We start from the raw sequence: 24,658 nt of genomic DNA on the forward strand, positions 1-24,658 counted from the left end.
GTGTAAGAAGTGCAGTCCTCTAGCAACAGGACAAAAACCTCCTGGGTGACAGATAAGCAAGCTTGCCTGCTCCATGCTCCCCATCCTTTCTGGACAGATGAGTTTGTTTCTAACTAGTTTGTGTCTAACTCTTACCATGCATGCATTAGTCTGTGAGAAGAGAAATTTTATCTTTTTGCTCTCTAGCATCCTCACTGAAGTTAGTGGAAATGAGTTTGAGCCATGGGGTCTGATTAAGGTTGCAGCAGCTCCTTTCCATTACTTCCAAGGTACAGATTCCCAGAGTGTAACACAGCCCTGTGCATGGTGAGCAGAACCTCCTTGGGGTGGGAGTCCTCAGAGGAATTACTCACAGCCATGCTGTCCAGATGTTCTCTGCCAGCTGTGAATTAATGTGAAATTTCACCATTTCCAGCTCTTATCTTTCATCCGCGGTCTTGTGATCACTGATAATTTAATGAGAGTATAGCTGTGGAAACAAAAGGTGACCAGTTGAAGGCCACTTTCTTGTTGGTTTTTTTTTTTTCAGTTTTCTTTAATATATTTCTGATTTTCACAAGAAAACAAATGAACAAACAAACCCCAATCAAAAATGACACTTGAAAAGAATGTTTGTATCTGGTTTTGTCGATTTTGAAGCCTGTCTGATTATTTGAGAGAGAGAATGGCAGTTGCAGGATCAAGAGAAATGCAGCTAGGCAGAAAAAACACTCAGACATCCTGGGAGAACTTCAGGGAATTTGAGAAGTCCATTTCACATTAATTGCCCTCACACAGTGGTTTTATTTAATGCTACAACTATGTTTGTTAATCCAGGGCTGTCTTGTCTGGCTAACTGTTTAATCTCAACCTAGCAAATGTGGGTTTGTGGACTCATAGCAGCAGATGGATACCATTGTTTCAGTAAATCTTTCTTACAGTGTTTGTTTATAGTGTGAAGGAAGGGATGCTGAAGGAATCCAGAAAACCAGACATTTCAAGGACTTTGCAGATTACTCATGCAAATAGATGCAGCACAAATCTGACTGAAGCTGGTGGGTTGCCCACCGTGGCCGCTGCAGTGGGCTACTGCAGAAGTGCCTCACAGGCAGATGTTTGTGCTGCTGGACATCTGTGCTGCATCAGGAGGGATGAAGAAGAAGCGGCACAGAGCCGACAGGTTGCCCAGACTATCTGCTCTGTTTAATTGAGACTTTTGACATTAGATCAAAACCAGTTTACTTAGATGTGATTTTTTAATGAGAGTCTGGCTGGAGGTATTTATTCATTCCCTTGTATCCACCATATATTTCATCAAGAACTATGCAAAAAAGCCATCAGTGAATAGATAAAGATATATAGATAGACAATTGAGAACTGATTATAATTGCTTCAGTATATTCTCCCACTTTTCTGACTTTAAAAAAAAAAGGATTTGGAAAAAAACAAGAGAAATAAATCAAGCTGTGAAGGGGAATTGAAATCTCATAGTGGAAGCTAACATCATCAGCCTTAGCTCAAGCAAAAGGCACCATAACAACAGCCAGAGAGTCAGAGAATACAAGAGCTGGAATGCTTCCCTCTTTGCACCAAGTTCATTCCAGACCCAAGACTACACTTGGTAACTGGTGTAGTGCACCCCTAGGACCATCAGTACAGGAGATGGCATCATTTTGTACAACAAAAATCTTGTGGCTTGGAAACCTCATTTGCAGAGAAAGACAATTCTGGGTGGGGTGTGTATAATCCTAATTCCAGTTTAGAGATGTATGGGGTGTCAACTTTTCTATTTCAATAGAAAAGCTGAAGTGGCTTTTCTATTGAAAAATGGCTAAGGCTAAAGCACTGATATCCTCACTACGAGGCAGTCATGGTCTGTAGACTCACTGGGATATCTCCAGCTAAACCCATGTAGATTGGCACATCCATGAAGCAGACAGCTACAAGGCTGGATCTCAAAAGCAGAATAAGCTGTTGGAGCTCCCCTGGTTCAACAGAGTCATGAGCACCTTCATGGCACATGGGCGTCCACTCTGAGTGTGCCACAGTTCAGCATGTCCCAGCCACTCACTGGGAAGAGCAAAAGTTCCTTGTGGCTGCACAGGCTGCACCTGCCATGTGTGATGGACTGGTGGAAGGCAATTTCAAAACAACAGAAGTTGTTCAGAGGCCAAACTCTGTTTCTAAGTCAGTTTTCTGCTTATAAGCAGGTCACACAGATTCCACCTCAGCATGCCCTCCCTCTTAACAACCTGGGAGGCTCATTTCAGAGAGATTGATGATGGCTCTTACAACTGGCTGAACTTGTCTTACTATGTCCTCAAGCTGGCCACGACCCTTTATTTTGTAGGAACTGAGGCAGGTTCCTTGCTCCATCTCTCCTTGCTGAGAGCAACCTCGAGGTGTCCAACAGTACCACAGTCAGGCTGTGTTCGTCATTCCCTAATACAGCTGACACTGTAATACATTTTCTGTCAGGTGAAATTTAGAGGAACATTAACCTGCTTGACGGGAGCAGTGAGTCACAAACAACTCCTGAGGAGAAATGTCCTCACTGTGGAAATTGTTTCAGGATTTTTTAGGCTGCAGTTTGATACACCTACTGATATATGCACAGTCTCACAGATATTACCCCCCCTCCCCTGCCCCTGCAAAAAACCATAAAAATACATAACCTTCCTAGAAACACAAGTGATTTTGTTGCCTGAATTTTCTAGACATTTCTGTCTCCTTTAAACAACCAAAAGCAAAACTAGCCTTGAGACACTCTCTTCATGCCCACTATTCTGCTAGTAATTTCAGAATTGTTTGGTCTACATCATGAGGACCAGTAGTGGATGGTGCATCTGCTTCAGAATACAATCAAGACTTAAGAAGAAATTACCTTTATCTGGCTGTTCTTGCATATGCCTGTGTGTGCTGCTGGCACTGGACTTGGATATGCTGCCACCCGTAGCTGTGGAGGGGCCTGGCTTGGCAGCTTTGGTCTTTGAGGCTTGGCAGAGCAAGAGGGCAGAGGACATGGTACCATGGGGTCCAGGCTGTGGCACAGTGCAGGGACTCCTGCCAAGGACTGGCTCTTTCCCAGCTGGTGCACTAGTGAGACATCATCACTCCTCTGATTTCTGACAGGCTTCCCTGGAGACAGACCACATCCATCAAGCCCTGAGAGGAGCCTGGCAGTGATTTTAGCATACCAGGCAGCTTGGGAAGAGCAATTGGTACTGGTTATCTCTAGTCATTTGCTTTAGAGGAGTCATTCCTAGCGCAATGTCAGAGATGTTTGAAATCACAGTCCATAGAGCCACTGGTATCTTTAATTTGAAAGTAACTGTAGTTGGAAAACCATCTTTCTCCAAAATCTCACATTTCCTGGTTCTGTTTCATCTTTAGCTAGTAGTGTAGCCAAGCTGCATAAATCACTTCTTTCCTTCTCTTGCTCTCTCTCATTCTATGTACTTGTATGGCTTTTGTCACACTCATATCTAAATGCCTTTCCCTCAAAGGAACTTAAGAGTAAAAATAACTATCTCCTTTCCCAGGCTGGGGAATGCCTCCAGTTTATAGTTCCCTAAAAGACTGCTGCACATACTTTATCCCAAAAGAGCTCTATTCTTTGACATGTGTATGTGATGGGAAACTTACATCAAACAATAATTGAAGGTAAAGAGAATAGGGAGAAATAACAGGACCTGGGTCTGGTCCTAGACACAGAACAGGAATGTGATCTCTGTTATGTTTGTGTAATCTTTAATTACACCACAAATTATGCTAAGGAAATAAATATTTACCTGCCGTCATGCACCTATTTAATTCAAGTGCAGGATGTTTTGGAATGCATTAGTTAATGCTGTAGGCCACTATGAAGATGCAAAATGTCTGTGCTAAGTAGTAGTAGTAGTGTAGTATTAAAGTTGAGTTGAATAATATAGTAAAGATGCTGCAGAACAATTAAAAATAAACAATATCTTCTAGCTGTTTGTGAGAACAAACACAGAATGATAATGCCTTCTATAAAGAATTAGCAAACCGTTAACTGCTGTAGGGAGATAAGTATTCATTTCTTGGCAAAAAATCATTTTATAGATAGACTCGTCCATTAAATATTTCCAATTAAATTGAACAACATGTGTTTTTTTTTACAGATTCTTTACTGCCTGTTACTGATGCTAACAATTTCTAGGAAAAGAACTGTGAATATTAAGTACTTGAAGGTAGGGCCACTATGAAGGAAGGTATTTGTCTATAAAGCCTAGTAAGGTCTTGAATAGAAAGATCAGGAGATATTTACAACTACACATCCGATGTAAGGAAGTGCTCTTTGATCAAGTTATACCACCACTTTTTTATCTTAACAGTCAGTTCTGCCTTGTCACCCTGGTTTCTTGGGAAGTAATACAGGACTTGATGATGATCCCATGTATACCAAATGAAAAGCTTCCATAGGCACAGGATGTATATAAAGCTGGGGATGGGGTGGGAGAGGTGAACACAAGACACAATGAAAGTTTAGTCTATGTAGCCAGCATTTCATACTAGCAATGACACATTCTTCAGAGGAAGGTGCAAAGGACTGTACAGTGGGTGTTTAAAACAGAGAGGCTGAAAAGACAGCCCTCTAGCTTGGAATTTTTTTTTTAGATGCTCCTTGGTGCATAACTGCACTGAGTGCAACAAGTGATGAGAAATTAACAGCACAATTAACAAATGCTTTTGATCACGCATATATAAAAAGAGCCAAAAAACCTTAGAGTACTTACTTAGAGTAAAACATTAGTGGACTGTTACACACTATTTTATCTATAATGGAAATCCTGTTTAGAAACACATGCTTTTGTGTATATGACCATTTGCTAGGAGGAAGCATACAGCATATAGAATAAGAATTTTCCTTAGGTTTCTCTGCTATGTAGCTGCCTACTTAGTGGCAACATACACTGTTTCTAAGGTGGCCAAATCCCCAGGTGATTCAAATTTGAAGGATGCAACTGAGCTGACTGATGTGTGTAAGAGTGCATCTAAGATCAAAGAGGTCATCCTGAAGAGTTTTGCCAAGTATTCCTTTCAGGAAAGGCAGTGAGAAACGCACATTATTCTCTGGGAGTGCACAGCAAGCTCTCCAAAATTGAATTAAACCTCTGAAAGCCATCTTTAGCCTGTTATGGCTAAGTGGCTGAACCTTGTGTGAGGTCACATACAGAAAGAAGTTATTTTGCATTAGCAAAGCCGATCAGTTTTTCATATTTTACTCTTTGTTGTGACCTCGGCTGTGCATAAAATCACTGCAGGTGAGAACTCATTGGGGCTTGTTCCTTAGGGAGAAATGAAAGGATGTGTGTGACAAAACTCTTGATTCTGCCATTATGTTGGAGAAGACCCTCACAACCTGCACTCCTCCATTCCTGCACATTGTGGCTGTGGGCCAAAGCTCTTTTAACCCCTTCCTTTGCTTAGATCACTTTTAAAATTGAAATGGCTCAAGTTATTTTCAGAGCAGACTTGAGCCTTAGTTAATGTTGGTTCAGGGTTCTTGATAAAATGAGGTCTTGTTATTTGCTACTGAACTGGCTTGATGAAATAAATAAAAGGACGTTATCCTACAAGAGGGCATAGTCTGTAAACTCTCCTTGGGACTTGTCTACATTAGAGTGCTATCATTTCAGTCCCAGGAGGTGGATCTGCAGTCCTTCACGGAGCTATTGACCTGAAGAAGTCAGGATAAAGCAGAGCAGCCCCAAAGAACAAGGACAAATAGAGTGGCATGGAATTATTAGTACACCTATTCCTCAGTGTGGGAATCCTTAAAATCAGAGGGTTTTGGGAAAGCAGAGACAGCAGAACTGTGGTTAGAGCTAAGCAGTAGCCATAAGATTTGTCAGCAGAAAAATTATATATGTAGAAAAATAAGGACAAATATAACAATAGTCTGTGTATTAACGGTTGTCTGGAATAACTGCCTAAGGTACAGAAAAGTATATCTAGCAAGATAGTAGGAAGTTCTAAGCTTAATAATGGAGTTTTGTGTATTGTGTTTTAAGGTTTATAAGTAAGTATTGTATTTAAAATAAGTAAGTATTGTATTTAAAATAAGTAAGTATTGTTTTAATAAAAAGTATGTATGTTTATAGTGGTTGGATAAATTTATTGTTAATATGCTTTTGTTTTGTGTGATTGGTTAAAAAATTTTTAAAGTGAGTTGTAACATTGAGTTCTTTGTTTGCTGCCAGGGATGTGAGCTGCTGGCATCTTCCATGTAATGAGAGTGATGCTGGAAAATAAACTGCTTGGGCACATGCCACAGCAGTCCCATCCTATTCGTGATTTGTACATAAACCCCCAACCAGCAATACCTCAGCAACAGCATTCACTAAGGCTCTTATTACCAAACTTCTCTCAGAGAATTTTGCCCCTCTGCCAGATCCAGCCATTCCCTGCATAACTCAGGCCTGCTAAGAGAACCCTGGCAGCCAGGTCTTGTGGTGGGACTTGACTCCACACTAAACCACTGCCAATTGCTTATTTTGGTATATCTTCCCATCACAAGTATCCCATGCATCTGATCTTTTACCAGCAATTAAGCCAAACTTGTCACTGAGAGCAGAAATAATTTTGCTTCAGCGTGAATACGTTTAGCATTTCTATGTAAAAGTATTCCTTGCATGCATTCCTACTTGGCTCCATACAATTAAGCTTAGTTAATAAAAACTGACTGCCCCAAACCTTATACATCCTTAATGTTCTGTTGTCTTTAAGCGATGGGGGGCTTGGCTGACATTCAGTATCTCGAATTTTGGGTGGACTTTTAGAAAACACACTATATAAACTGAAGTTGACTGAGATGCAAAAGAAAAAAAAAAAAGGAAAAAAAGGCGCCACAAACAAATCACTTTCTTTTCCCCAAAGAAATACATTCACACTAGGAATTATTCCAGCAAAACTAAATCAGCTTGAATTCATACCTTTGTTTATGCCACTGTAAGTTTTCCATGTAGACAACCCCATATAGGGAAGTTACATTTTACATTATAATGAGGTTGAAATGTGCTAATCCCCTTGGACTGAAGCAATTATCACCTGACTGCTAGGTGTTAAATGCTGCATTACAAGGGGATTATTTCTCTTTTGTTCTGACTGAGGCCTGGTCTACCCACAAATTCACACTGGTGAAACTGATTCAGGAGGGAGTCTGCATTTTGCTGCATCTGCATCAGTTATGTATTACATTAATCAAACTGGACTCAATGACAATTCCCTTGATATGCTGTAATTCAATGTGGTAAAATGATTATTTCTCTGCTACCTGACCATTTACCATTATCCTCTGGGGTCTGTTATTCGATTTTATTCACAGCACCTTTCATTTCGTAGTTGGACATTTACTCTTCCATAGCCTAATTTTGAACCATGCATTGTAACACAACTAAATAGTATAAATAAGGCGAGTTTGGGAATTTTCAGTCCCTGAAATGACACACATTAAGCGTTGGTGCCACAAAAAGTAGGTCAACAATTGGCTTTTTTTTTTCTCTTTATCACTCAGTGCAATCAAGTAGTGCCAGGGGACAGCTGGCTGTCAAAGGTGCAGTCTTTTGAGCAAGCTACAAATATCCAAGTCCCATGTCAATCCTCACAGCAGAAATGAAAGGTTGTTGCCTTGAGTGTCCTGGGTGAGTTCCAGTTACATTATTACAGTTTACACATCTCAGGTTCCTTATAACTTACTTGTATGAAGCACTGATCACAAGCTTTCTGTGCAGACGTGCATCCAGTTTAGAGGCATCCCTCTACCACTTCAGAGCAGATTGTGGTTTAGTGCTGGTGAGTGAGCTGTACCTGTGCACACACAGCACACCAGCCCACATCACTCCTCCCCTGCAGTCTCACTGAGCACAGGAGAGGAGAGGAACACCCACTCCAGTGCGTGCTTCAGATCTTGTATCCTGAGCTGGCCCTTTGCTGTTCACTTCAAAGCTGAAAGATGTGTCTTGGCATGAGCCTTTGCTCCCCATTGTGCTGGGTGTGTTCATAATGCTGCTGGGCACAGCCCAGACCCACTGCTCTTCAATGCATCTCCTCCTACCTTTCTCTCCACACATCCTCAAGGCTGCATGGGAGACATTCTTTCTGTAGCCAGGCAATTCATGACTGTATATAGTTGCATTGGACTTGCCTAACGTTTTGAGAACATGATCTTATTTGGATGAAAGACACTATATACCACCAATGTTCCCATCATCTGTTAGTTGTAATGTATCCAAAGACTACTTGAAGGCCAATTATATTGTGCCTATTGTTCCAAGGACTTGGAAAAATTTATGTGAAGTATCCCAAATGAAAATAGAATTTTTGTGGCCGTGCAAATGTTCTTCATGAGTCTAAGTCCTGCAGACACTGTAAAGAAGAAAGTTAATGCCAGAAATTGTGGTAAACCATCTTGAAACCCGCTTCTTTTTCTTACTGGTAAGCTTAGAGCCATGCTTTGTGCAATCCAGTGTAAGACCAATGCTTTTAAAAACAATGTCTGACTCCAAATGAGTCAGTAATAGTAAGTAATAAGTCAGTGTTTACCTGACAGGTTCCTACTGGTTTCCTGGTGTTTATAACCCAGGGATGTTACAAGTGCTGTTTTTTCCTCTTGGACAACCAAAACAGCAAGATTCACCAGGACGTCATGATAGTGCTGTTTTATGTGGTGACACAAATCAAAGCCCAGCCCAATTTAGGCAGCAGATTAAGATGCATTTGCAGTGGTTTTGTACCATAGGAGTACAGCAAGCTTCTGGCACTGGCTCGTCTATCGGAAGGAAGGAAGGAAGGAAGGAAGGAAGGAAGGAAGGAAGGAAGGAAGGAAGGAAGGAAGGAAGGAAGGAAGGAAGGAAGGAAGGAAGGAAGGAAGGAAGGAAGGAAGGAAGGAAGGAAGGAAGGAAGGAAGGAAGGAAGGAAGGAAGGAAGGAAGGAAGGAAGGAAGGAAGTTGACAGCACTGAAAAGAGAACAGTTGTTCAGTTATCTTTGTAAGCTTCCCCATCCTATTCCTGTGATGGAAGTCCTTGAGTCGCTCCCTCTTTGCAGGACACTAGTATTCCATATTCTGCCCCTAGGGAGAAACCTGAGCCACCCCTGGCACAGGGAGAAGAGTAAAGGGAAACAGCCTATCTAAAGTAGCTGGAGCCAGTGAAGGCTCGTGGCAACATAAAACCAAAATCCAGCAATCCATTTGAATATTCCCTTCACCTGCACATTTCACTAACACCATTGTTTAATTAGAAGCTGACCCTCTGCAGGTTTCTCACTTACAAAATAAGAAGGAGCTACTACTATTTTTTCCACAAATGTCTCATTACTTGAGTCTCATCTGGTCTAAATCTAGTCAGAAACCAAAACTAGAAGTGTCAGCACTGCTGAAAGATTTTTTCATCTGCTGATTAATGAGGGCAAAGAAACCCTGATGAGGTCCCTGTCTTTCATTTCACAATAAATCCCAGAGTCCTATGCATCATGTGTGGATTCCCTGAATTGCTGCCCACTTATGCCCCTTTAATGAGGAATGCATTAGTGATGGACATCTTTGGCAACCAAGCACTTAACCAAAAATCTTAACTACAACAGAAAGCAAAGAAGGAAAAGGATGGAGTAGGAAAGTCATTGAACCAGCTGTGCTGGAGGCAGGAGGGAACAGCATCTCTAAGTGATTCATACCCCACTAGTTCAGGTCTCTCCTGGTTTCCCTTCTGGCTGTTCTGCCTGTGCCACCACCCTGCGAAGCCAGGCTGCTGCTGGTGCTCCTGCCAGGTAGAGAAAATAAGAGTTTATGAGGCAGTGACTATTGTTTGGGCAGGACTTCTAACAACGGCAGTCATTGTCCTCATCCTGCCTATTTCTCCAGCGGCAGAAGGTTTTGCCTTCTGGTTTTGTAGACTGGTTTTGTAGATCCCTACTTGTCTGGAAAACCTCCCTTCGTAGGGAGGGACTTTGCTCCCTCCCTATGTTCCCTACTTCCCTCATAACTTAAAGCTGCTCCTCCGCTGACTGGTGAACATTTCCAGAGCCATTTCTGCTGACTGTGGGCTAGAACTGAGTGCTTTTTCCTCTGGTTAAGAACAAGGCAGATCATTATCATACTCCTTAGCTAGCAGTCCTTTCAGCTGGCTGGAATTCCTGGTCAAACATTGATAAATTCATGGCAGTTTGTACATGTCAACCTTTTCAAAATGGTTTTTTATGTCTGGAATATGGCACTCATGCTCTGATTTGCAGGGACAGTCTTTTAACTTCAAGTCCTTGTAAACTTCATGCAGACTTGTAGGCCTCTGACACTACTCAGAGACAGGTCATCATGCCTGAAATTGGGACTGAACAGCTGTCAGCACCCCAAAGGAAGGAATAGGCATTCATGGAAATGTGACCGTAAGTGTGCAATGAGCATTACTCCAGGCATGGGAGAGCATTGCTGCAGAATCCTTGAATTCACGGGTTCTGTCTCTGCAATGGAGCCTCAGAAACTGAGGAGTAGGAGTAGGAGCTGATCATCAGTTCATACTGAAAGGTTTTCGAACCTCCTGAGTTTATTTATTGTTCAGGGAAACCTTGTCCTTGCCCTTTTTCCTTCAAAACTTGTAACTATTAAGTGTTCTGTGGCTGTGAACTTTCATGTTTCCAGGGTCATACACTCCCTGTGCTGTTGCAACATTGTTGAAAGAAGCAGTTTTCCTTGCTCACATCACCTCTTTCGCACTTTAGGTCTGGGTGAGGTGGCTCATAGTCGGACAGCAAAGTAAATGCTTCAGCACTGAAACAAGGAGATCACATTTAGCCACTGAGGTAGAAAATGATCTGTTTTCAGACTGACAACGCTTTTTTCCCCTCAATATTGACTGTTACAGAACAAGACATGCTGTGGGAGATACCATAATTGCAATTCATATAAATATCTCATCATAGTGATGAAATTTCCTTCGGTCAGACAGCAAAGAAGGAAGAAATCCTTGGCTGCAGGTGCCCCAAATGTAAGTTGAATAAACAGCTGGTTTGCATTAAATTTCAAAGGCCTATCACATTGCAGTAGGCCTGAATTCAGATCTTTTTTCTCATTAATATTCCTCCTGAAGTATCACCCAGATGCCTACATCTAGAGCCCTTTTGCATAAGACAGCTGCCGGTCAGAAGGATGTAGGTATTCTCTAAGGATCCCCTTTCTCTGGGATATCAACTCTTATACAGCTCTCCCAGGAGCCACTGACTTCCCAATTTCTGCCAGAGGAACTGGGAGCTCTGTTGTGGCAACCAGTCCTTATCTTAGGCTCTGGTTCAATAGTGCCGGTTCTGCACCACTGGACAGCTGGTGGATCTGTTCTAGATTAAAAGCAGAGAAGCACAGAGAACAAATGGGGAAATGACATTGTTATAACCTCCTCTGGAACTCACAGGGTTGAGCTGTGCTCTCCTTCAGACATGCTTGTAGATTTTCTTTTGTGCCTGTTTCCCAAGAGGTCTTTCTTTCCTGGTAAGCCCTGAGAAAGCAACATCTGGAGGGAGCCAGTACAGCTTCTGTGATCCTGATCTGCCTTGTCTTCCAGAAAACACTGTGTTGGGAAGCAGGATACTCATACCAGGACCCTTGCTCTTTAGGTCATGAAACTTTGGTTGAGGAACATGTCTCACATGTCACTTGATTCTGAGTAAATTCAACTATCAGATGAAATTTAGGGGAAAAATATTTGCAACAATGCAATAGAACAAAAACAGATAAAATAATAAAAATCCTGTGTTTAAATAACATTTACAGCTAAAAATCCTTAGTGGATCTCAGCCATTTTTCATTTTAATTTTTTCTTATGTTAGGTGCAGCATCTCCTTTTACTGACATAAGGTGGAGTTCCTTTGTCAGAGAGAGCTGTCACCACCCCTGTCTCCCCTGTCACTCCCTATTTATCCAAGGCAGGGAAAGGTAAAGGGCAAAAGCTAAAATTGTTTTGCTATATGCCCCAGGCTCAGATACACCAGTTTTCACACAGCTTACCTATGCAAACTGTCTTCTAAACATCTGTGATTAGTTTCTGGACTCTACATGGCATCATATAAAATGAGTTACCTGACCCCTGTCTTCCCTCTTTCTAAAAATACTGTCATTAATATTTTTGATGTACACCTTAATTAACAAAATCCTAGCTCTGTAATACTTGTCTTTGTCACTGTCTTCTGCAGACAAAGAAACCACTGTGCCTGTGTAATTCTTCTCACTAGACTTAGAATCATTGGGTTTTTGGTGACTACCCTATAAAAAATGCAGATCAGGTTGATCAACACCTTTGCATTTTTCAGAGACACTTTTGATAGGTGCTATCATAGATACTACACGAAAAGCCATCTCAACTTACGCCACAGGCTGGAAAAAAAGCAGCCAAGTCATTGTCTGCAAATGGATTTTTAAACAAGATGTTACATCTGACATTGCATTAATGCAAGAACTGATTAGTATGTGAATAAGAGTTACCAACAAAATGGCAGAAATTAAAATCTTTTCATACTTTTAAAAGAGTGAGATGTGTAGGCACTGCACTCCTCCATTCTGTGCTCTGACACCTTCTCTCTTTCTCTTGAATAATCTAATAATAGCTGAAATTTCCACTCTAAAAAGCCCTCTGCATTAATCATTTGGTCTGTCAAGATCTCAGCTCAATTATTGTCAGTCTGCATCTCTGCAACCAGGAAATTACATTAAAAGTTACTTCAAAGTGATGTCAGAGTGCAAGAGCTGGATGAATAAGGGGAAGCTGGGCTTCACTCTGCATCAGCAAAACATCCTCTCCAGGACAGTGCTGAGCTGGGATGCAGTACTGTTTCCAAGGGGAAAAAAAATTAATGCAATCAATTTGCTTCACGTTTTGCCTTGTCTCAAAAATTATTGAGTCATTAATCTTAGCAATGTCATGGTGTTGTCATTCACTGAATTCAATTAACCAGGAGCACACCGTCAGAAATCTGTGTATTCTTCACATGAAGTAATGGCCTTCTTGACCATAATGGGTCAAGAGCTCCATGTGTTGAATTAGGGGGAATTGAAAGGAAAGGAGCTAATGAAGATGAATAGGGTAAACTGCTTCAGAATGCTGCATCTTGTATACACCTAACCCTGACAGTACTGGGGCAAATTCTTGTATAAGCAGAGCCATTAAATGGAAATTCAAATTCCTAAGCTTTCTTTCAGGGCCCCTAGCTCTTGTGCTCTTCCATTCTCTAATTCCTTTTCTGGACCAAGAGTTATGGGGCTTTCATGCTCCAGGGTATCCTGCTGCCTTCCTCAGAAAGCTGTGCTGTGGCATGACTTTGTGCCCTTGTGTCACAACAACCACTGCTGAAACAGCACAGTGTTGCAATGCAGAGAAGTGTTCACCAAAGGAGCTGAGCATTGATGCTCTGAAAGAAAACTAGCAAGTCTGAGGAGAAATTGGAAAAAACAACATATGTCAAGAGGTTAATTGAGCTGAAGCTAATTTACACTGCATGAGCAAGCAGAAGTTTCTATGATGCCAAACAAGAGTCACATTAACATGGGAATATCAATAAAACTGCAGTACATTAGATCAATAGATTATCAGGGGGAAAAAAATCTGATCATGTCTAAGGGAACTGCCAGAACAAAGAGAAGGAATAGGAAACTTGGTTTTGTCCAGCAGGCTGAAATTATGTCACTGGGAATACTACAAAAGGTGACATGAAGAGTGTGATGAAGGGAAAGCGCTGCTGCTGACCATTAGGGAATGCTCGGGGGCGATCTTGGTGTTCCCTCTATTTCACACAAGAGCAGGTGCCAGCAATCCCAGGCTACCATTGACGGATCCTGGGCCACTTTGTGACATGGGCTGCAGGTTATTAGTGATGACAAATGTTAGTTTGACTCCCTAAGGATGTACAGGTGGACGATAACAGGGTTGTATGTGAGGTAATTAGTCTTGCCTGTCAGCAGAACTAATCAGCTACAGCAATAGTGATAACATAATGACAATAGGGCTTCTGGCTTTGGAGCTGGCAGGTATGGGTGTCTGTGATCTCCCTGCCATTCTGCAGCACTCGTGCAGCTATCTCATGTACCAAACTCAGCCTTAAATTTCCCCCTTAGGCTTGAATGTGCTCTATGTGTCCTGGCTACCACATGAGGCACTTTCTCACTGTCACTGTCTCAGCTGTTTCCTAAAGTTACCAATATGGGCCAGGATCACCTCAGCCTTTGGTGGCACTTCTGTAGCGTCATGAGGCTGAGTAGAGTCACTGGTAGGCAGTGTAGTGCACAAGCTGAAAGAGGATTCTGACACTGAAGAATTTCCTTCAAAAGGAACAGAAGCGGAGGAAAAGACAGAGTGCACAGGCACACACACAGACCATACCACCAGCATGTACACATGGGACAAAGTCAAGTACTGCAAAGCCATTGACTTAAGCTGTGAGGTTATTGCACCCAAACTGCAGTGTGTAGAGTGTGTTAAATCCTCAGGTGAGTAGACTCTTCCAGATGTGTGTTATGTTTTCATTGCAGCATCCTATTTAGAGAATGACTATAATCCCAGAGCAGGGCATCTGCATAGGAGCTGAATGCACTTGGACTTCTGCTTATTAATTTTGTACCATTAACTGACTTGTTTTCACTCTCCTGAACACACCTATGAAGGACCAAAGGTTATATCACGCCACCTCTAATCTTCACAAATAAGACGCACCTGTCTTTGATGTTATGGTGATGCCTTGAGTTTTTAGCTTTTATATTTTTCAGATCCTGTACTGCATTAGTGTATAACTCTGAACTCCATATAGAGTGTTAGTATGCTCTCTTTACGTTTTGGTCAGACAAAACTATCCTTCCAGGCCTGAGAACCAAGGTAACCCTCACAGCCTCAGGCCCCAAGAGTATAAACAAAAGTGAATTGGAGAGGATCAAACTGGGGGAATATGACTTCAATACCTGAAACTGTAACTGGACAATTAACCCTTGATATGCAAACAGACCAAACTTATACCTGTCTGAGAACCTCATGACCATCGTCCATCTTGGGCCTAGCCTCTGCGAGGCTTTTGCACTGCCCAAGGTGTATCTATTAAAGGCCTTTAATAAATACTCACTTGATTCTCTAAGTCTGTCCAGCCTCTGTCCTAAGTAGACATTCCAAGACATCAATGGTCCAAAAGAGATGAGGGCAAGTTGTTCCTCACACTTGTGAGCAAGAGGTATGACTTCAGAGTTGCACAGACAGCGGTGACGTTGTCACTGAAACTGCCCCGGTCCTGTGTTGGAAGAGGAATAGAAAGACTTGTGCAGCTTTGCTGTATCTCTGGTCAGGTGTAGTCACTGGAGGGGTACTCGGGAATCAAAGTATGTGTCTTCATCTCAGGTCATTTCCTGGCCTCCCAGGCCAGACACAGCTTCTTTCAGAGAGCCACTCCAGGATTAAGCTCTGGTCTAGCCCGGTGTAACTCAGTTCATGCTTTAGGTATTCACAGTGTTTCAACAGGTTTTTAATGACTTGGGGCACTGGTTATTGTTCATACAGTAAAGAGCTGAAGTGGGTTAACACCTTACATTTCCCCATCATTTGATTAATGGCCCTTTTTTAGAGATAATTCCTTCATCAGAAGAGAATAACTCACAATAGAAGATAAAAATTCACAATACAAAATATAGGGACATTAAAACAATAGGTGATAACAATTGATGACAATCTGGTGAGGATGAAAATGGTCTTTATTGACATAGTTGTGTCATAATTTTGAGTAGATTTTTCAAGTATTTGGGCATACTAAGCCTGTGTAAGGATGGTTTTATCACTTACACAGTTTTTCTGCATTATTTTGTTCTGTCATTGATAAATGGACTCTGACTAAAAGAACTAGAAGAAAAAAAGCAACAAATGGACATATCTTAAAAATGAACATTTTTATTTTACATATTTGCACCTTCCCTTGCACTTCTGATATGTTCTCAGTTTGCAGCACATTTTTGCTATTTTGTAAAATTTCTGACAGTGTTTGCTGTTGTTGAAGTAGCCTTTGAGTTCTCACAATGTACAGTAGGAAACAGCTTTTATCTCTCTGTGTGTGTAACCATTTTCGTTTGTTATCTAGTGTAATTTGACTATTAAGGTGTCAACAGCAGTGAGGAGCTGCCTCCTCACTGTCCACCCTGGGCCCCCTGTGGTCTTTCAGGTGAAGAAACCATTGGTCTGCTCTAATCAGAAGGTGTCTTCCCAGCCCAGTGTGCCACAACCAGGCTCATCCCACACTGCCTTTGTCACAGGAGGTGGCTGGTGTGATGCCTGCTGCCACCGTCTCACTGCAGGATCCCATCTGAGGTGAGGAGAAGGGAGATGGAGTGGGCAAGCTGGGGTGGGGAGGAGGTGGAAGGGAAAGCAAGCAGCAAGCAGAGAGGGGGTAGGCAAGGAGAACTGGAGCACAACAGGAAAGGGGAGGCATGGTCTTGAAGATGAGGTGGGGGCACTGGGAAGGATAAAGATTTGTCAGGAGTTGGGGAGAGGGGAAACTGGGACTGTAAAAAGGGAGCAGCCTGGGCAAAGGCACCAGCATAGGAGAAGCCAGGGAGAAGGAACTGGTATGAATGGGATAGAATGGGATGGGGGATGGGATGGGATGGGATGGGATGGGATGGGATGGGATGGGATGGGATGGGATGGGATGGGAGGGAAAGTGGATTTGGTAGAGGTGGCAAGACTGGGGAAGAGAAAGAAGCCCCATCTGCAGCAGAAATCAGAAGTTGCAGGGTGAAATAGGTGTTGAACCAGAAATGAAAAGCTTGTCAAAAAGTTAAAGCAACTGCTCATTGTTCTAAAAGATCAAATTCTGTCCTTACAGTCATCGAGGAGATCCTGTGCCATGTTTGACATGCTACTTAAATCAAACCTAGTATTAGTGAATCACTGATCCTGTATTTCTTTTCCTACTTTTTGCTGTGTTACTTGAGATGCTGTAGCCTTCCCAGCTGCAGAGGCTGACAACGGACAATGCTAGTGGGTGTGTTTCATGCTCTAAGTTGTCAAATATGCCCAAATCATCACACCCTCATTGCCTCTAAGAGGTGCTGAAATCAGTGCTACCTTTTGACCTTATCCTTTCTATGCCTCAGCTGGGAAACAGGATCAGGCAGCTTCCACCCCTGGTAGCACGGCTGTGGTGCAGAGTCACGCATAAATCCAGGTGTGAATGAGCCTGCAGGGAGGCCAGTGGCCCGTGGGACATACCACAGGGCTGGCTGGAAGCAGTGTCAGAGGATGCTGCATTGTCTTGGCCATGGAGTAAAGGAAGAGAGACGTTACAGGGCTCACCAGGAAGGCTTTAATGGGAAAAGCAGCTTGGGATTCTTGGACTAACATTCAAGAAGGGTTCAAAGACTGAAGTGCTTATCTGGCAGACAGTCAGACCAAAAACACACAGCTCTCTGAGAAGGTTTTGTATCTTGAGCAGAAAAGAAGATTTCATTTGCAGAAGGCTGCATTGGAAATAGAAGCTATTGAATATCTGCCCATCAAGGGAGCACAATCCACTGTGTACAGCCACTGCAATGGGCTCCAAGATAAGAAAAGAGATGTAGGCAAGGTGATCTCAGACATGATGCATTCCCAATTACCTAATTTTGAGCATATAATTTGATAACCTTAACATCACTTTTCAGTGCTGTTTTTCCTGTAATAACTGGCATCTGAGAAATTTTTAGCACCTGACTTACACAAAAGCAGAATATATTCAGCCTGACTCTGCAGGACTCTTGAAAATACAAAGACTTCAAACAAACAATGCCTGTATTGAACTCAATTAGTCATTTATCACCTTTGGGATGGAATGAGATTAAAAGTACCACTATTGCTGAATTCCATGTTAAATGATCTAATCTCCTAAAGAAATTCTTCTTATTAATGACACTGCAACAGGCTTTGAGGTGGAAAGAGTGCTGATGGAAAATGAAGTCTAAAGCTGACATCTTGGGGACAAAGCAAAAACCAATCTGAAGCACAATCTTACAGAAAAGCAGACATTTCTCTCCAGATCCTTTTCTCCTGTGACCTTTGGTATCTGGTATTAGAGATGAAACTTTGTCAGAAAGTTGCAACTGTCTCAACAGTAGAAAGAAAGGGACAGGTAGGTGGGAAACTGCTGCTATGTAACTAAGGTAACACTGTAAATCAGGATAATTTCAGAGAAAAAAAAGAAAGTGATTAGGTCAAAAGAATTTGGGATCTTTGTTTCTGTATCACAGGATGGCCAGCTAACTTGTCTTTGCGGCATCTGTATGTATGGTTCCTACTAAGTGCAGAGAAAGGAAAAGAGAAGATTAGTCAATGTGGCAGCACTATGACTGTCTTTCAACTTTTTTATTATAGGCAACAAAGACTGAAAACCCACCATAAAAAAAAGAGTCAAGCTGAAGAAAAACTGCCCTGTGTGCTCAGGCCACATACTAAAGTGATGTTATTACAATCAGAAAGTAAACAAAAAAAAGTCTGGAAGTGAAGAAGCCAGTCATCTCACCCTGGTATGTGGACAGGAAGAGAAAAACAGTCTGCCATTTTTACATCCTGCATCAATACCACCCCTCTAAAAAGTAGCTTCCCAGGAGCCAGGGGGGAACATGGCAAGGGATGTATAAAACACCCCCAGATTTGAGGATGAGTGAAGTTATTTCTGATGGCCTCTCTGGAACATATAGCAGCTGCAGTTGGGCATTTGCTACCATGTTCCTTTCCTCCCATTCCATGAGCTTCAGTTTCAGCCAGTCATAAAAGGAGAAAAATCCAGCACCACTTTTTTTTTTTTTTTGGCACCATTGTCCTAGGTTCAGCTGAGACAATTTTCTTCCTAGTGGCTGGTACAGTGCTGTATTTTGTCATCAGTATGAGAATAAGTTTGGTAACACATGGATGATTTAGCTGTAGCTCAGCAGTGCTCACCCCAAGTCAAGGACTTTTCAGTTTCCCATGCTCTGCTGGCCAGCAGGTACACAAGGAGCTGGGAGGAAGTACAGCCAGGACAGCTGACCCAAACTGGCCAGAGGGATACTCCATACCACAGAACATCATGCCCAGTAAATGAACTGCGTGGGAGTTGGGCAGGAAGAGCCCATCACTGCTTTGGGGTCAGGCTGGGCATCAGTCTGTGGGTAGTGAGCAATTGTATTGTACATCACGTGCCTCTTTTGGGTTTTATTCCTCTCTTTTTTTGTCTACCTCTAAATTACTATTATTATTTTTAATCTAATTTAATTTCATTTGATTTCCTTTTATTAGAATTATTAAACTGTTCTCATCTCATTGATCCTTTTCTTTCTGATTCTTCCCTGATCCCACCAGGGTGGGGGTAGGGGAATGAGCAGATAGCTGCAGGGTACTTAGTTGCCAGCTGGGGTCAAATCACATACCTGTTTATACCTATAGTTTGTGAATAACAGGGAACACCAGGGATGCCATTATGTAAAACAAAGCAGTCAAAACACTCTGCTCATCCTTCCAACTTTGGAAAAAAGCAAAATATCATGGCATTTAGTGAAAAGGAACACAGTCACAATAATGAAGTACCTCTTTTTTTAAGCAAATAATTGAAAATCATCAGTTCACAAGTGAAATAGGTGGGACCAAACACATTAGGCACACAAACCTAGTAACACTAATTATGTTCCTAGGAGGAAGAATGTTACTAACAGATGACAAGAAATTTTTTTCAAGAAATAGCAAATTGGTAAAAGACCTTTAAGTGGAGTAATGCAACACATGAGTGATCCCGTCTCTTACTTATTTCCTGGCAAACTGAATTAAGTTTAATAGATACAAAAGGCTGCATGCAGATACATGATCTTCCTCTACAGTTATGCAAGCCGATCTTGACTTTACAGTAACCTGTGCACTTTGGCAGGGAGTAAGCAAAACTCAGCTCTGATTCCAGTTACAAAAAAAAAAGGGGGGAAATGCAAATTTGATGTGGAATTATTGAATTATTTGGGTTGGAAAAGACTTAAAGGTGTCTAGTTCCAAACTCTCTGCAATGGGCAGGGACACCTTCTACTACACCAGGTTGCTCAGAGACCTATCCAGCCTTGTCTTGGACACTTCCAGAGATGGGGCATCCACAGTTTCTCTGAGCAGCCTGTTCCTGTGCCTCATCAGCCTCACAGTAAAGGATTTCTTCCTAATATCCAATTTAAACCTACTCTCTTTCAGTTTAAAGCCATTCCTCTTGTCCTGTCACTACATGCCCTTGTAAAAACTTCCTCTCTATCCTTCTTGTAAGCCCAGTTGAGGTACTGTGAGGCTACAGTAAGGTGACCCCAGACACTTCTTTTCTTCAGGTTGAACAACTCCAAACCCACAATTTGAGTGGTCTGATCCTCTGATCCTCTGACTCTGTGATCCTCTTCCTGGACCTTCTCTGGAGTGACTCCAACGGGTCAATGTCCTGTTGGGGGAATCAGAGCTGGACACAGTACTCTAAGTGGGGTCCAACAAGAGCAGAACAGAGAGGGAAAATCACCTCCTTTGATCTGCTGGTCATGCTGCTTTTGATGCAGCTCAGCCTTCTGGGCCACAAGTGTGATTTTGTTGCATTATGTTGAGCTTCCCATCTATCAACATCCCCAAGTTGTTCTCACGAGGGCTGCTCTCTATCCATTCTCCATCCAGCCTGTATTTGTGCTTGGGATTGCCGTGGCCCAGGCACAGAACCTTGTATTTGGCCTTGTTAAACTTTTATGAGGTTTTCACAGGCCCACATCTCAAGCCTGTCATGGTCCCTCAGGATAGATCCCTTCCCTCCACCATGTTGACCCCACCACACAGCCTGGTGGCTGTGAAGGAGCTGAAGGAGCACTCTATGCCATCTGCTCCATGATCTTGCCAGGCACAGAGGTGAGACTGACCTGTCTGTAGTTCCCTGGGTCTTCGTTTTTTCCCTTTTTAAATGGGCTATATTTCTCCTTTTCCAAGGTAAATGTTTTCCTTATTAGCCCCCTTTGAAACACAGGAGCCTGGGACTAGATTCTACCAAAGGAGATGGCTCCAGCTCCCTGGCTCCAGCTGACCTCTCAGTTTTCTAAAGGCTGCAGATCTGGCTGGGAGTTTTGCAGCCCATGTATTCCTTCCAAATTGTCCTTGAAGCTCCAAATAAAAACAAAAGCAGCAGCTTTACAGCTCTTACCCTGCTTTTGTGTGTATTAGTATGTGCAAAGTACAAAGAGTGGAAATAAAAGAAATTAATTTTGTTTTTCAAAAGTGGAAATCTGCTGCTGGCCCATGTGAGGTCTCATGTCCGGAAGTTTCACCATCTCCAAAGCTGGGGCGCAGGGGATTATTTTCTTTTTGAGGGGAATATTTTAGTGAGGCTGAGTGAGAATGTGACCTACTCTATAAAAAAAATGAGAAGGAAAAATGGAATGATGCTCCTGTATTAGTTGCTAACACATTTGCTTTCCCTGTTAAAGACGTATGACTGCTCAGACTGGCACTTGCATATGAACAGTGCCTGCAAGGTTCATCCAGGAGCAGAAGTTGGCCTTCTGGAGATCAGGCCATCATCAGTGTCCCAGTCTCCCACCACCTTTCAATAAACTGCCAGAAAAGCTCTGTGCGTCCTGAGGGTAAATTTTCCCTCTGCAGATTCTTCAGGAAAACTTCTCCTGTTCATGCTGTCATTCAAAGGCATCAAGCTAGAAAGACCGAGGCTTCCTCCATAAATTATCAGCACAATTTAAATTTTTTTCTTGGGGAAACAAAACCAAGAGTCTGTTTCAATCTTAAGTGCTTATGACTCTCATATCTGTATTCAGTGCACTGGCTCTGAACTTGTAAACAGCTATTCCACAGAGTTATATCAGAGAGAGATTTGAATGTTTCCATTTTTTTTTCCTCAGCTAACTTCTAATAAAATGTCCTAAAGTCACGGGCCATAGAACTTCTGATTAATGTGTAGAGAACAGGTTGCCATAGTGCCATAAAGGAACCAAAATCAATTACTGAGCAACTAAATTAACACTTTAGCTCTTAGATAAATATGTAAATGCAATTCTTGATTAAAATGGCAACTTCAGCGCCTTTCCTCAGTGGCCATAGAGTCCCCAACACCTGCAATGCCGCTGTGCCTCGCTTCTGTAGTGGCCATCTGTGACCTGGCTGGGGCAAGATTCACAGCAGTAAAGAAGTCACAACTGACAAATAAACAAAGGCTTTCTCCCTCCTTAACAGCCTTGGAGAGGAGAAGGGAAGCTGGTGACAGGCTTGCTGCTGTCATGAGTGAGCATAATGTAAATACCTTGACAGGCAGAATCTGAGATTTTGACAGATGTAATACAGCTGCAAAGCCAGTAATAACTGAGTGTTAAACCCCTGTGGAGAGGGCACAGCCCATCTCTGTTGGCATTCTCCTTATCCTCTCTCCCCCACCCTGCCTTTGTAAGATCTTCTTTGTGGTTTTTAGCTTTTTCTTCCACCTCCTTTCCCCTTTCTTCCTTTTGTGCTTTTCCCCCATCCCCCTCTCCCTCTTGGGAGCCAGCAGTTTGGGCCCTGCGATTCTTCATGGTTCATTGGGTCTGCTTTGCAAGGCTTCATTCCTCCACATCAAACAAAGATTGCAGGAGGAGAGCAGAGGCTATGGAAAGGAGGTTACAACAGGCATGTTGTAGACAGCACCGAAATGCGTTTGTAACATTGCCAGATGGATGGACAGCCCCTGCACAGCAGGGACTCTCAAAAGCAGATTCAAGTCATACATACCAGAGGGTGGGGAGGGGGACAGAGGGGCGGGATGTCAAATTTCCATATATTTCCATGAGCTTGCTGTCATTTCTGCCTAGCATGTCACTAGCAGCATGTTACAAGGCTTTCCTGCAATAGTCCTGCCTATTAAGAGAGTATCCTGACCTAGTTGTTTATTTCCCCCTCCCCCCAAAAATCAAACACACACTGTAGAAAGATTGTAGATGCTGCCTGGAGCTGGTGAGAAGCGCTCCCTGTCATGGTTTGCTTGTTTTTACATGTTGCAGTTGCTGTTCTAAGCCATGCAAAACAATTAAACAACTACAAACAGGGATATCCCCATCACTCTTGGAGCTTATCGAGGGCTTGATTTGACACCATCCAGATACAAAGGAATATGTTGCAAACAGGCAGCTGCTCATCACACTGGCAAGTTGTACAGGTGCCCCAGTCCAGATTGCTCCAGTGCCTGCAATGTGGCCACAGCCCTGGCTAGATACCCACAGGGCCAAACACTGTCGAGAGGTCCATGAGGAAGGGCGTGGACCAAGAAGCTCCCATTGTAAGCACATCTGAACAAGTGGCATCATTACAAATAGCAAATAAGAGCATTCAGCATTGGTTATAGAAGGGGCTTTCAGCGATGGCCATTCCACAGTACGTCTCTTCTGTCAGAGCTCCAGGGAAGAAGCAGTCTCACAGATACCTCCTCCCAAATTTGATCTGCCTTGGACATGGTGGGTAACACAAGCCCAGCCCTCCATCCCACCACCCCCACACCACCCCCATCAGCTTTGCTCTGCTGGAAACCAAAGGGATACCTCTGTCCAGGGAGCCTTGGGGATGGGGATTTCAAAGTAGGGTTTATTTTAGGCATGCATTTTTCAGTGTTTGAAAGTGTATTAGTGTGTAGTAGTGACTGAGTCCCAAGTGGGCAGATGGACTGCTTTGCAGTCTGCACTGAAGGCTGAGCAATGCCCTGCCTGCCCCAGCAGCTGAGGTTTGTAAGGGGGAATCAAAAATCTCCTCTCCCTTCTGCAGATTCCATGATGTCAACCCCCATGGAGGAGACTGCTCTCCTCTGCCCTGACAAGCATGTGAGCAGCACTTCCTCACACCGTGGCAACTCACAGCTCTGTCACTGGCCTTTCAGGATGATGGTTAGGGAGCAAGTGTTTCCAATTCACATTCCCCAGAACAAGGTAAGATGTGTCCCAAATCACATCTGCCAACCTTGGACTCTACAAGTTCTTGTGTCAACTGAGCCTTCCTGAGTTGTGATGCCAACAGTGAGATGGTTAACTGGTTAACTGAAGTGCTCCCAGCTCCCAGAGAAGCTCAGACAGATTCTCAGCATCTAAATGCTGCCCTTAACTGGAGAAATACATTGGGAGAATTCATTTTCTCAATGTTTGTGCCCAAGAAGGGCAAGAAATTTTTTGAGGAATTCCTGTCTTAGAAGGTTTGACCATTTTTTAGTACCCAAATATAGTATAATATTATGTCTATCTAGTATTCACTTTAAAATCAAGTATAGCTCAATGTACTCCATTTATCTACTGACAAAAGTGTACTGGTTCCTGCTGGGATAGAGTTAATTTTCTTCCCAGGGGCAAGTCAGGGCTGTTTTGGATTTGTGCTGAACAAAGGCAGGCTTGATATTACAGTGATATTTTTGTTGTTGCTGAGCAGGGCTTAGAGAGAGCCAAGGCCTTTTCTGCTTTTGTACGGCCACATTGGTGAGGAGGTTTGGGGTGCATGGGAGTCTGGGAGGGGAAACAGCCAGGACAGGTGACCCAAAAGGACCAAAGGGATGGTCCAGACCATATGACATCATGCTCAGTTTGTAAAGTGGGGAAGAATGAGAAAGGGGTGGACATTTGGAGTGATGGTGTTTGTCTCCCCAATAGCCATTACAAATGATGAGGCCCAGCTCTCCTGGAGA

Source organism: Motacilla alba, chromosome 3 (assembly GCF_015832195.1).
Source record: "Motacilla alba alba isolate MOTALB_02 chromosome 3, Motacilla_alba_V1.0_pri, whole genome shotgun sequence".
In the NCBI taxonomy this organism is placed as follows: domain Eukaryota; kingdom Metazoa; phylum Chordata; class Aves; order Passeriformes; family Motacillidae; genus Motacilla; species Motacilla alba.